The sequence below is a fragment of the Apodemus sylvaticus genome, chromosome 16 (genome assembly GCF_947179515.1).
Source record: "Apodemus sylvaticus chromosome 16, mApoSyl1.1, whole genome shotgun sequence".
NCBI classification, from domain to species: Eukaryota; Metazoa; Chordata; class Mammalia; order Rodentia; family Muridae; genus Apodemus; species Apodemus sylvaticus.
Window position 1 is genome coordinate 44,868,699 of NC_067487.1, and position 15,717 is coordinate 44,884,415.

The window sequence follows — 15,717 nt, forward strand, 5'->3', positions numbered from 1 at the left end:
TATACATATATAATACGCATACACATATATTATACTAAATCATATACAAAATTTCTATATGTGTGAATGTAAAACCACTTTGGATTTCATGAGTTTTGGTAGCCATATGTCCCAGAGGATACCATTTCTTCACTTTTCACGAATGCCTTCTGGTTAGTGGGGTCATGACAGTAGCTGAACTTGACAAAGTCCATGTGTTGTTCAATGAAAGAAAAGAAAGGGGAGGAAAGTCAGAGAAGTGTAAACAACTTGCCTCATCAGACCTGAGTTTGCAATTACACTTCAATAAAGCAGAAAAAAAAAAAACATGGGAAAACAGCCAGGCTGATTCTGAAATGAACCACTCTTTCTGTCTAAAATGTAAACAACTCTTCGAATGGGATTTGAAAACAATTGTTTTATATCAATTCATGAGCCTAAGCAGGCTCTGTCATCAACAGCTCACTCAAAATGATGTGATGTTTCATCTTTAAAGTGATCATTAACTAAAGCAGTAACACCCACACTTCACAGAAATAAAATTGTAAAGTGACGTGTAAGTACTTAGTTATAAGCCTTCTCTAAAATGTTTTATATACCATAAAGAAAATTTCAAAAACTCCATGTTAGAAAGCATTTTATTGCTTAAATTTCTGCGTGTGATGAGTTGTACACATTTCAAGTAAATAAAAGAGAAAATTTTCTTCACTAAATGTGTTTCACGCCCTATAACTCTATTTTTTTTCTGTCAGAAATTGTCTTATTTAATGCAAGTAGTAACTCTATATTTTGTATGAAATATTTATGTATGTCTCAGTCCAGATACAAGCATAGAACACAGTTTTAACTGCTGGACAGAGTATTTTGTTATATTGACTAACTATGCTGTATGTTTACATCTATAGTTTTGATGAAGCAAAATTTGTAAAAAGTTACCCTAGGATAGTCCATTGCAAACTTAAAAAGTGGAGGGTAATTCATTACAGGAAATTAAGTCAACCTACTGCAACCCAAGGAACAATACATTAATCACAAAAAATAATCATGTACCAGTTTTTCCATCCATTCTTAACACTGAGTTCCTGGAGATGGACTATGCATAAAAGAATTATGTAAAGTTATCGTGGCCAAAACACTACATCCAGAAGGGGGAAAAGATGGCGCACAGCCACAGCAATGAGCATTTTAGTCAGTGGTGTCAGACAATCCTCTTAAGAATCTCCTGAATTTTGTGAAACAGTCTTCTTTTTCTGCCTTTCCCATCATTGGTTTACTCGTGTCCTCATTACTGCTTATAAAAGCATTTGAAGTTTCCTCTGGCTTGGCTTGGTTACTCTTCAGTTCATCTACCCTGAAGATAGTGTAATTCTGAGGCTGATTTTATGGAAATGTGATATTATATTATGGTCAGCCGGGTTCCTCTCTTTCAGGTCAGGCTGGAAATAAAGTGATAACACATAATCCTTTTGTTATTGGGTAGATGTAACACGTACATATGCCTTTAATTCTTAATATTCATCACCAAGTAAGCTAGTATAACCCAGAGATGTCATGAACGCCTGGTTAACTGGTTGTCCTATGAGGTCAGAACATGAAAGACCTGTTAATATGATAAAAAAGGATTTATTGTACATCTCTCCATTTTCACTTCCCAACTTTTGCTTAATACCAACTTTCAATGACCTTTCTCATTATGAAGACAAATAAAATTATCATATAATGTTCCCATAAATCTCCTGAAAGGAGGCTGGTAACAAGAATTATGATTCACTAAGTAATTCATAATGTAAATATTAATAGATTTGGTCAAATTTTCATCTCAATGTACGCAAATGGTAAACTAACTAACCAAAGTGTTACTTGTCACGTGTCTTGGCTGTCTATGAATTATCATGTGATGTAAGAACTATGGGTGTTACATTCCTTAAACGTTATATATTTTAAACATGTGTGCATAGATGTTTCACATTTTCACATACAGAAATACCCTTAATGTAAAATATTATATGTCATTAAAACTTCCGTGTTTGAATAGCCTGTAAGTAAAAATGTATTTACCTTGCCCAATCAATTGAATGTTATAATCTTTCATGGTATATGTGTAGCATTTATCATAGTTTGAATAAGAGATAGTCTACAATAGCTCGTGTATTTAAACAGTTGATATCTTACTAGCACCACTCTTTGGAGGGCGGTTGTAGAAGCTCTACCCTTGGTGGAAGGAGTACATCACGGGCACTGGATTTAAGACCTTAGAGCCTCAGCTCACCTCCAGCTCCCTCACTGCTGCTGCCACTTCCTGTGTGTGGTTGAGGATGAGCTCCTGCAGCTTTCTGTAACAACTGCATATTGCTATATTACCATTCCACTATAAACACTCCCTCTGAAACTGTAAGTCAAACAAACTCTTTCTTTTATAAGTAGCTCTGTTCCATGGTGTTTTATTACAAAAGCAAACGTCACAAATACTACTTGCTGTCTTACAGTGTAACTTCTTGGGAGGTATGCCTATTGCTGCTGCAGGCAAGTAACAGACCATACATCATATGTCATATATGTTTTTATCTCTATGAGGCATATAATATTTGTTCTGTTGTGAGTTGGTCTTCATAAATTCAGCTATGAATGCATAGCTCTTTTGCCACCTCTGTTGGGGATTTAAACATGCATATGCATATTTTAACCCAATTACATTTATTTAATCTCTCTGCAGGTGTAGGTATGGAAAGGTAGGGGTATCTGTCTGTCTGTGTGTGTGGCACACATGGGCATGGCACATGCTTGACATTCAGAGGACACATTATGAGGCTCAGTTGTCTCCTTCCACCATGTTGTCCCCAGGATAAAACTCAAGTCATCCTAGTTGACAGTAAACCTTTTACCCACTGTAAAAGGATTTTTTTACCGGCTGGGTTAGTGTGTTAAATTGACACAGGCTGGAGTTAATCACAGAGAAAGGAGCTTCAGTTGAGGAAATGCCTCCAGGAGATGCAGCTATAAGGCATTTTCTGATTAGTGATCAAGGAGGGAGGGCCCATTGTCGGTGGCACCATCCCTGGGCTGGTAGTATTGGGCTCTATAGGAAAGCAAGCTTAGCAAGCCAGGGGAAGCAAACCAGTAAGTAACAGCCATGACCTCTGCATCAGCTCCTGCTTCCTGACCTGCATGAGTTCCAGTCCTGACTTCCTTTGGTGATCAACAGCAATGTGGAAGTGTAAACTGAATACACCCTTTCCTCCTCAACTTGCTTCTTGGTCATGATGTTTGTGCAGGAATAGAAACCCTAACTAGAAACCCACTGATCCCCTTGCTATGCCTCTATGTGATTTATATGGTGTGTGTGTGTGTGTGTGTATGCATGCACACACACATGTATGTGCATAGTTACGTGTGTATGCTTCTTTTGTTGTAGGACAGAGTCCTTATAAATGTCTAGTTTTTATCAATAACATGTTTATTGTTTGATAATTGTATGCATACACGCATATATACCATATGTAAATATAGCATACATATACTTACATAATGTGCATATATGTACATATATGTACATAATATATCACAAATAATGTGTATAATATATATGTATATGTACATATATGTACATTATTTTGTGTATATATTTATATATACATAATATTATACATACAATATGCATACACATGTAAACTATTTTGATCAATTCTATTCTCCTTTCCATGCCCTCCAATTCCTTCTCTATTTTTTATTTAAACTCCTTGAGTAGACAAGGCTGTTGCATCAGGTGAACAATGGGTAGACTCTAAGGGAGTCTACCATTTCTCTAGAGAAAACTGATTCTCCCACCACAAGCAACCGTCTAACTTTACTCTTGTTCCAGATAGAGTAGAACTTCATGATCCTTTCTCCTCATCCATGCTTGGATTTTGGGTAAGTTTATCTTGAGAAGGTCTTTTGAAAGCAGCTGCATGTTGTCTGATGTTTTCAGAATTGTTTTTTTTAAGTGATTTTGATGATGTGTAGAGAAATAATTGTTAATTTTAAATGAACTACATGTGCCATTATTTGACAATAATTCATATTTAACATCTTTTTGTATACCTATTAAACATCTTAATATCCTAATAACAATAAGGTATCTGTATGTTTGTGCCCATTTTCTTATATTTAAAAAATATTGCTCAGTTGTGTGATGGTTAATATTAGTATAAAGACTGCAGTTTTACTGCCTATATGGGTTGTAAATATGTTCTACTAATGTGTTGTTTTCATTCTCATATTATTTCATTTTTTCAAAAATAAAATTGAATTCATCTCTCTTTTTTACTGTTATTATGTACACTTTTAACCACATTTCTTAGATCCTTTTGTGTAATTCTAGATCTCAGATTCATTATTGCATTCTACCTGTTTATGAATAAGCAATACTTCATACAAGAAGTTTGAAATTTTTAATTTAGTGCTCTGTACATTTCTGATAGACTAGAATTTCTGTAGCTATAATGCTTAGGATATTTTTATTACTAGGGTTTATTGATAGTATACATAACTACATTTTATTTTGTATTCATTTTATTCAGTGTCTATATACCAAATTCATTTATTTGTTCTAGAAAGTTTAAAAAATAGATTTCTTGAGATTTTTCTACCCAGAATCTATATCACTTTAGAGCTTTCAATTCTGGCTTTCATATTCGTCTGCCTGTTTCCTCCTTTCTCCATTAGGCATTGTGCTTCTAATGCTATCCTGTATAACACTCTACATAGAAGTCAGCTTTGTCTGTTCATTTGTTTGTTCTTTCCTGGGTCTAATCTTAAGTAGTCTCTAAGTGGATGTTATTTCACTATTTTCTCCCTAAGTTACTATTTTATTTTTATGTTTTTGAGACTATCTTGCCTGTCTGTAACCCCCCCAACATCCAGATTTTAGGGGTAAGACACTTTGTGCAGCTTATTTCAAACCTTTTATTATTAAGGAGAATATTTATCATGTTGGGTTGGCATATTGACAACAGCAGCAAAAGGCCATACAGCAAGCATCTTAAAGAATAGGAGCTAATTTTCTTATAGTTAGAGAAGCTGGAATTCCTGGATCAAGGTATCATATGATTCAGTTTCTGGTGATATTAACATTTAGAAGTAAATTGTCCACTCTTAATACTCTTCTGTTAATCAATATTAATGAATATTCACTAATATTATATGTAATATTTTTACTTTTTTGTCCTTTGAAGCCACTATTACAAAGAACTATCTATCTATATTCCCAATGCTTAAAGATTTTTATTTTATTTTTCAGGTTTTTTCCTATGGTGTTTCTATTGTCATTAGGAACTTCTATTGTCATATTCCTTAAACTAAGGATGGCTCAAATTAACATTTTCTCAGTTGAAATTTTAGTAAAATTAAAATTATTAGCCTAGGGTACATAATATAAGAGTACTGGTCATTCATTTGAGTAACTCAGAGATAATCATATAAAAATGTTTAAGCTATATTAAGATAAGACATTTTATACAAACATGATATTCTAAATTTTCATAAATATTGTCAAATCACTAGTTAGCAAATGAATCAAATATTCCTTCCAGTTATATAGTTTTCTTGCTTATTTAATTTTACTTACATTTTATTAATCAGTTTTCCTTGTAAATTTATAAAAAAAAAAAGCAATTTATTTTGTTCCTCCAAAACCGATTTCCTTGTTGATGAGTTTTGAAAATTTATAGAAGTGTTTAAACTTACATTAATAATTCAGAACTACTCTATAGTTAAGAACAAAAACAATCTGTACTGCGTGTAGTTGTTCTTTCATATATTTAAATGATATGTATATTTTATTTCAACTTGATAGACAGATAACACAGCACTTTTATTTGTGTTATGAAAAATATTGGGGTCAGTGAGGTGGCATGGCATGTAAAAGTGCTTTCCTCCAAAGTGACCTTAGAGTCAACTGAAGTTGATTTACCTCAGTTTGTGGGCCATATGCACACCAGCACACAGATTTTAAGCACGTGAGTGCATGTGCATGTGCGTGTGCAGGTATGTATAAATAATATGACATTTTGTCTTTAGTTTGGCAGTTACAGGGATTAATCTTGAACCTGTTGCACTCCACCAGTGAACAGTCTACTAAGCACTCTCACGTAAGCCTTTAATTTTATATTGAAGTTTTATGTATTTTCTTTATAATATCAAAGGAAGTGTTTTGATAACAGTGTCAGGAATCTTTGATTTCATAGCAACCCATTGTAATAATATTCAAAGAGAAATTTAAAAGGGCTTTTTATTAAAAAGACCCTTGGTACTTTAATACCGATAATCTTTATGAGATTAAACTATAATAGAAATATGGTTTGCATAGGTTTGATACATAATCCATTTTATCGGATTCAACAAAAGTGAAGATATAGTACTTCACCTAATGAATATATTTTAAACACATTTAAATTAGTGTGTTGTCTTCTGAAAACACATTTCCTAAGGCTGCTTGAATACTGAATATATAATCAGTTGACTATTTACTTCTTAATTTCTTTATCCTATCAAATTTTCATGGAGTCATTGAATACCACATGTAAACACCATATGATTATGTTTAGTTTTGTGATATTCAAGTGGAAATGAAGTTTCTAAAAATAAACTTTGCTATTCAAAGTATTTGTACTTGATCAAACAAAACACCTGTTGTCCTAAGGCATTAGCATAATCTGTCTTATCTTCAGATCAATGGCTTCATTGAGAAGAACTATACAGAGAGAAGGAATTAATTTACCTCCTAGGACACTATACTGAGAAAACAAACTTAATAATTAAGAAAGCAATTCACTGACCTCATAAAATCTTTATAAAACATCCATGAAATGCATAGATGTTATGTTACTTATATGAGTTCAAATATATTTAGCAACTTGAGAGTAGCTTAAAATATGTATTTATGGAAGAATAAAGCATAGTTTTGTACATATACTTGATTTTCTCCTATTCCTTATACTTAATGTGAAATGTCATTGTTTATACAACAGTAATGAAGAAAGTGACCCTAATGTTGGATTGTATGCGTTCATAGGTTTACACGTTGCTTTCCCACAGTGCATTTCTCTTGTACCACATCAACGTTTCTGTTCCACTTATTATATTGTAATTTACCTTTATTTTGCTCAGCTCAACACAGTCATTTATAGGGGTTCTAGTGAATCCCTATATATGTAGAAAAATAAATTAATGCCAAACAAGTAAAGGCAGAGTGAAACATTCACGAATACTAAGGCAATATGAGAGGTGAAAACTGAGTTCAGTCCTGCTGACCTTCTGTGTAAATGTTTGTTTCTGCAGAAACTCTGCATACATTTCTAGTATAGGCTGATAGCCTGACAGCATCCTTGTCATAGGTATTGCACAGATTACATTTTGTAAAATACATCATTGTAGGGGGAATGTTTCATGTTCTCTGAATTCATGTCACTCTGAGTTCCACTCCTTTCCCAAGTATCTTTCCTGTCCATTCTTTCTCCATATCTTCCTTCTTTGAAGACTTTTGTCCATATATTTTAGGATGCTCATTTTTGTTCTTAAAGTACAACTTTACACCTACTCTTCTAGTACCAATATAAATTCTTTATTTTTTTGAAAATTTTTATTGGTTATTTTATTTATTTACATTTCAAATGTTATCTCTCTTCCCAGTTTCCCCTCTGAAAAGCCCCATCCTACCTCTTCCCCTCTGCTTCTATGAAGGTGCTCCCACACCCACTCACCCACTCTGCCTCACCATCCTAGCACTCCCTATGTTGGGGCATCAAGCCTCCACAGGACCAAGAGCCTCCCCTCATATTGATGCCAGATAAAGCCATACTCTGCTACATATGTAGCTGGTGTCATGGGTCCCTCCTTGGTATTCTTTGGTTGGTGGTTTATTCCCTGGAAGCTCTGGGGGATCTGTTTGTTTGATATTGTTATTCTTCCTATGGGATTGCAAACCCATTCAGCTCCTTCAGTTCTTCCCCTGACTCCTCCAGTGTGGTCCCTGTGCTCAGCAGTCCTATGGTTGGTTAACTGCAAGCATCTTCATCTGTACTGGTAAGGCTCTGACAGAGCTATAAAACATCTCCTTCTGCCATGGTTATCTTTCTGGGTCTTAGTTACCACATTCTGGATGATTTTTCTAGTTCAATCTATTTACCTAAAAATTTCATAATGTCAATAATCCATTGTGTTGCTAATGATCCATTATGTAGATATGTATTTTATCCATTCTTCAGTTGAGTGACATCTAGGTTGTTTCCAGTTTCTGGCTACTACAAATAAAGCTGCATCCACATTTTGGTCTTCCTTTTTGTTAAGCTTTATATGGTCTGTGAGGTGTATCATGAATATTCTGAGTGTTGTGTCTCAATATTTTTTTTGCATTGTTATGTGGCACTACTCCTGGGGAGTATTGAGCAAGCATGTATCACCCCAGATAGGGAAATAATGACAGACCGAAGTAAGGATAATTTTAAAAATATATCCTGATAGACCAATATTTTATGAGTGTTGTCTGTAAGAATATGGGTGAGAGGTTACTTACCATCTCTCATTCATTGGTCTGTCTTCACCCTTGCCTGGGGAAGGCTTCATAGAAAAGTCTTCACTAAGATGCACACACACACATACACACACACACACACACACACACACAGAGAGAGAGAGAAAGAAATAGACACACATAGGCATACGTATAAATGTATATATATAAATTCATATATATATGCATATATATACATGCATATATATAAATGCATATATATATACATAAAATAAGCTACATGAATTTCTCAAGTTACTAGTAAATTTTAGTGTATTTCTTCTGGTACCTGCTTTCAATATACTTATAAAGACAGAAGCTACAATACAAATTAGAAATGATTCTGTGAACCAAGTTCTATAGAATTTAGTGTGATTTGGTGTGTGTGTGTGTGTGTGTGTGTCTTTGTTTCTTTAAAAATGACTAGGAAAACCTCGAGATTTTCTGTTAATACTACCATACTAATGTAAGGATGTAACTCCATGTCTTCACAAAGGAAAATAAATAAACACAAGCACCATTCTATGAGCAATTTTCTACAATCCCAGTGTTTAAGTAAGATGGCCCCAGTACTACAGTCTTGTTTCATTCCTTCTTTTCCTAAACTTAAGAGTTCATGATTCTAATTTCTTTGATTTCTGATTAATATCAATATTACTTTTGATATTAATCAGAAATTATCAGGTAGTTTAACCTGTGGGAAAATATGCTATATTATTAACTTGCTTATTACTGCTATTCATGTATTTCAGAGAACCCACCATACCTTCAGAACAGTGCAACGTATAAGGATAGAGTAACAATTGAAGACAGAAAAGTAAAAACTTAAATGCCAAATGAGAGGGCTATTACATACCTAAGAGAGGAATTTGCCAGCATATAGGCACTTGCTTCCGCTTCCAACATTATGGTTCTTGGTTATCCTTCTTATCTTTGAAAGACACTTTACAAAACAAGGAAGAAATGCTTTCGGCCAATCATGATTTATTTTTTCATAGAATAATTTAAAGCAATGCTTTGAGAAAGTTGTTGTCACATGTACTTTATCATTTTACCTAGACTAAACTACTACTAGATACCATATTTCTAAGTTTAAATAATACATTTAAATGTTTTGAGTAGTATGATCTTGCTTTGTTAAAATAGAAATTGAATACATACATGGTTTCTTAATTTAAGTTAAATAATTATAAAAGCATTAATTATATTACTGAAGTAATAAAAATGATATGATTAATTTCACAAATATCAAAGGAATACATCTCAAAATGAGAAATAGATACTATTTTAATTGTGGTATTATTAAATTATTTTTCTAATTTGAAAATATTGATGTATCTTTATAATATTCTGTTTCTTCATTACCAGAATTTTATGTGTAACTTAGGATTATCATAAATATTGTCCAAAGATTATAAAATTTCTTAAATATTTAAAGAATTGAATTAATGACATTATAAATAATTTTGATTATTTTAATTAACTTATGAGTGACTTTTCTGCTAATAGATCATTTTCTTGATTGTTTTATGTGAATTATTTATAATATTAGAGGCTTAAAAATGCATTTGACATTTTGTGCAGAGACTACATTTTTTAAAAATATGTTATTTTTCAGAAATATTTATTCTTAAATAAACACTTTGATGTCTTATTGTTACCTGGTTTTGTTATTGTTTCCCATCTTTATTTAGATTCATTTCACATGGAAAATAATAGATATTGCTTAACATTTCTTTCTGTGTGGACAATCAATGAACACCCTCACATTCTTGGAGGAAGAACTCGTGGTTATCAAGTATGCTTGTGTAACAAGAAACTATTTTTTCTCACTTTTAGAAAGACTTTTTACCAATCAATAAAAATTCTGAGAATTATCACCATAAAACATTCTTTCCATATAGATTTACCCAAGGTTCCCTATTAGATAGACATGTCTCCATTGCCATACCACGCATTAAGAATCCCAAAGAAATTGCATCAAATAAATTGTTTTAGATTATTAAAATAAATCCTACTCTATAATATATACACTGTTAATTAAGCATTGGTGATATATTATAGTCCTGACTAGGCAAAAATTAATATGTCTCTTTTTCTGATTAAAATATATTTTCTACTATTCAGTGTTTCTACTATTGTTATTTCTATTTGGTGACTCGTCATAGTGACCAACTGAATAATAATTAACAATGCCACAATTAAAATAGCATCTATTTCTTGTTTAAGTTGTTTTATTCTCTTGGTAACTGTGAAATTATGTACAGTAGATTGAAATAAACTTATCTTGGAAAGATACTACCCAGATCCTGGCTCTCTATTACAATTTTCTTTCTCCTTTTGTTCCCTCATGTGTGAACCCAAAAAAAGAATTTATTATATAGGTAAAATATATTTAAGTGATTTTAATGTGTGTAATAACTAGTATTTAAAATATGTACATTCATAGAAACAAATATCTTTAAATGAGTAATAGCCACATGTAAGTGAATACAATACCATATTTGTCTTTCTTCACTCAGGATGAATTTTCGAATTCCATTCATGTATGTGAATATAACACATTTTCTTGACTCATTATCATTCTGTTGAGGGACATCTTGGTTGTTTCTGAGTTTTGGCTAAGGAGATCTATATCTATATCTATATCTATATCTATATCTGCATCTGCATCTGCATCTGCATCTGCATCTGCATCTGCATCTGCATCTGCATCTACATCTACATCTACATCTACATCTACATCTACAGATATAGATATAGATATAGATATAGATATAGATATAGATATAGATATAGATATAGATATAGATATAGATATAGATATAGATATAGATATATAGAGAGAGGAGGACAGAGACAGAGACAGAAACAGACAGAGACAGAGAGCAGCAATGCGCATGGTTGTTGAACAAGTATTCCCGTGGTAGGAGATGAGCATTTGATCCCATTCTCCTAAAGAACTGCCACACTGACTTAAATAGTGACTGCACAGGTTTGCATGACCTCCATCATTGGTTAAGTGTTCCCCTGACAGCTCATCCTCGTCATCATGAGCTGCGACTTGTTTTCCTTATAGTAGGCATTCTGACAGGCATAAGATGAAATCTCATTGTAGTGTTAATTTGTACAGCTGAAAATGGAGAACACTTCTAGAATGGTTTCTCAGAAGTTGACTCAGTGCTGATATACAAAGGACCAGAAGTTTGCTGCCCGCACCCATATGGGGCTGCTCACATCTGCCTGTACCTCCAGGTTCAGGGGATCAGAGACCCTCTTTTGACTCCTGCAGGCACCCAAAGCCCTGTGGCATATAATCACACATACATGCATAATTTAAATATATCCTTAAAATGTTTAATTAAAATTAATTTTAATTAAAGATAAAATATAGATACGAATGAGATAAAAAGGATAATGTCTTATATCTTTCTTTTTCATAAATTGCTATTTTAATTGTTTTGGTTTCAAATTTAAATTTGCAAAAGTGCATACAATAGCAGCAATAAAATCATCTAGACTAAAATGTGTTATTATGAATTAACAGCATGCATTATCCTGGTAGTCTCATGATACCCTTGCTTTCTGATAGAATATGTAATTACCTGTGAAATACCAATGATATGTACTGAATGCAACGTGAGATTCTTTGTTCATTACTCTCACTCAATCATTAATAATAGCATATTATTATATTAATGTTATAATTAATGTAATTTCTATTTACAAATTAGGAAGCTGAAATAAATAGGTAATTTGGCCACTCTTTCACTTCAGGTTGATTGACATTGAGGGTCTGCACTATTTTTATCATATTTTATAAAATATCTAACAAGATAATATTTAGGTATTAAATTAATAATTTTTCCTGAATTTCTGAATACTGGTGAGTATGATAATGACATTGATGATTCTAAAAAATAATCTAAAAAAATAATTCTTGGCCTTTTATGTCATGAACTAGAATTAATGTAGTTCACTTAACATGCATAGCAAGCATTGGCTAAGAAAATTCAAATACTTCACAGTTCATGCTTTCCCTAGTCTTAGTTTTATATTCTTACCATAATGGTGTTTGTGGTGCCATCAAATAATATGACATTTGTTTAAATACTTACAAATGGAGGAGACATTCCGCAGAATTACTATATCCTTTTGCCTCAAGCATCTCAAGATATGCAGTAATGATTCAGAACAAAGATATAAATTATTGGACCTTACAAATGAGAGCCAGGCATGCAGACAACGCCGGTATCCTCTGCCCTCAGAAGGCAGAGGCAGGAGGATCAAATTCAAGGCCAGCGTGATACAGTAAAAGAACTTTTTTTTCATGTAATCACGTTGAATGACTTAATCTTGTGGTTCCAACAACATGGAAAACTAACCTTAGATATTTTAATATATAGCAATAGAAATCATCATTGCACTATTAAGATAAAGATTATTAACATGCATTCTAACAAACAATGCAATGTATCTAAACAATTTTTCTGGGAATTAACACAGAATTAGACATCATACACTATTTTTTATTGTTTTAGCCGAAGTGGCATATATATGAGCAAAGTAAGGATGCCAAATATGCACCATAAGTGTCTTAAAGTAGTAGATTTTAAAAACTACGTAATTCATTTAAAACTCTCAGCAGTCCTCACCAACTCTGCTCTCGATGTTGGGTATTCCTTGAGAATGGTTAAAAACACTTCCTCACATTTCAATATATGAAAAATAAATTTGAGGATTCTACAATCCTCTAAAAAGCAGATGTGACTGAAGGACTATCTTTAAATTTTAAATTAGTATTAGACAAAAATCAAATACCTAGTTAGAGAAAAGATGCATGATTCAATCATCATTAATTTTCAACAAATCAAAACAGAACACAGGACAGTAAACAACCTTGTATATAAGTAGGAACAGAAAATGTAATAAATTATATTAAATAGAACCAACAAATGTATCTCAGTGGTTGCGACTGCTAAAATTCCTCCTGGTTTACAGAGAGAACATTATTCTGTCTTTCGTGAGGTGAGATTCTATGCTACAATGTCAGGTGACCCTAACCCTGACTCCTAGTAGCTTCCAATCTTCTTGGGAGATTTCGAAGGTAATTCCTATAGTCATACATTTTAAAAAAGGTCTTTGGAAATCATTTGTAGCAGTGAATGGTCAACTTCATTTATTTAGCTTCTGAATATCTATCCATGGACCTGATGCATGATTAAAAAGCACTATGTGATATATCCCTGGCCTGATATTAAATTTATGAGATTTTTATAGCTAAAAAGTAAAAAAAACATCAGTTCTGCTACTCCGTGTGATAATTAGCCACATTAATTTTAATTGGATAAAGTCTAAACAATTTCCAAAATAAAAAAATGGAAATTCTGCATGCGTTACAGCACTGTTTTGATTTACATTTATGCATCTGATTAATCACCATTAATATTTTCAAAATTAAATGGAAAACAAAATGTCATAGGTATTATAAAACAGAACGGTATTAAAAGTCAACTACTTTAACCATTACATTATAGTCTTCTACCTAACATTTAGCTGTTAAGGGTATGCTGTGTGTAAATAGAGATGCAGACATTGAAACTAAAACTTTGCTGGTTTCTAGATTTAAAAAAATCCCCCTGTTTCCTTGTGGCAAATTCTAAATTCATGTTAGATTCAAATTCTCAACTCATGATGACTGGCCTCCAAAGAGGAAGCTTATTACTGTCTTTGAAACGAAAATATTACCCAAGGTCTAACTTGGTAAAACAAAAAAAACTACCATCTTAATTTCATACCTAGTGAATATTATGGCCACATTATTATGTTAATTTTCTGATACTTACAACAATTTATACACTAGGATTATATTCAATACTGCATACATGGTGGTTTTTGTCTGAGGATATCTAAAGACTTCATAGATTCTTGAATTAGTTTTTAGTAAGCACATTAATGACATCATTGTTTCAGATGATAAACATTGAAGCAGATAGTATTTGCTCAATGTTGGATGTCTCCCAAAGTGTTTGTTTTTCCTATATATTAGGAGGCTGAGTTAATGTCTGTGCATAGTCAGGCTGCCCAGTAAAACACAGATGTTGAGTGCCCTGAACCCCCAAGTTAAATATGCTCCAAGATCAGTGCAGGTCCATTCTGTCCTTTCTCTTGAGCACTCATCTTCTTGGATGTTTAGCAAAAAGAAAAAAGAAAGAAAAAAAGAAAAAGGAAAAGGAAAAAGAAAGGAAATACAAAGAATATAAACAAAATATATTGCCTTAGGAAGGAATTTACCTTAGGATGTCTAAGTTACTTACATGTAACCCAGAGTCATTCAGTTTTTCAAAGAGGACTTGGGCAGTGCACAGTACTAGCCTGGTGGTATACCTTGAGGCCTCTTCAGGGTTAATTCATCTCTGCATCTGTGAGATCCCATGGCCTTGAAGTCACTGGAGTGTCCCATGCACCTTTATTTCTATTTGGTGTGTTTGGATCTCTGCCTGTTTACTACGGCACTCATGTCGCATGAAAAGAAGCAGGCTGGGATGTTTTATCTCTTGTCTGAGCTTGCTTCAATTAAATTAATGGAGCCATTCAGCTCGGCCATTCCCATTTCAGAGGTACCCCCGATGAATACATTAAAAGATCTTAAGTCTCAAGATGGTACATCATAGTATTAGGCAGCCACTCACTTCTCTCTGCCCTCTTTTTCTGTAAATCAAATAATTAATGAGATCTCTCCCTCAGTGAAGCACTTCATCAATATATTGTGGCAAAGGGAAAAGGGCCCTCTTTGCTTGTCCTGGAGCTTTTATCTCCATCTGTGTAGGATTTTGTGGGCAAATGCAGTGATATTGAAATGGCAAAATATTGACTGATTCTCACAGTCTGTTCTTTACAGCTGAGAAGGCTTAGCGAAACGCAGTGTATGACATTCAGAAAAGAAGCACTAGCAACCTTGGCAATGGGCAGTGGATATTTTATATTCAATAAACATCAGGTAGGATGATATAGTTTTGATGGAGATTGCTATCACTGGATGGGTGCACAAGTCCACTATGGTAATACTGCATGGTTTACACTGAAAGAAAAAAAAATGGATTGACCCATTGTCTATTTTAATAGCAATTCATAAAATTATATTTCAGCATATTTAAATTTTTAACAATTATCGCACTATAGCTTCAATT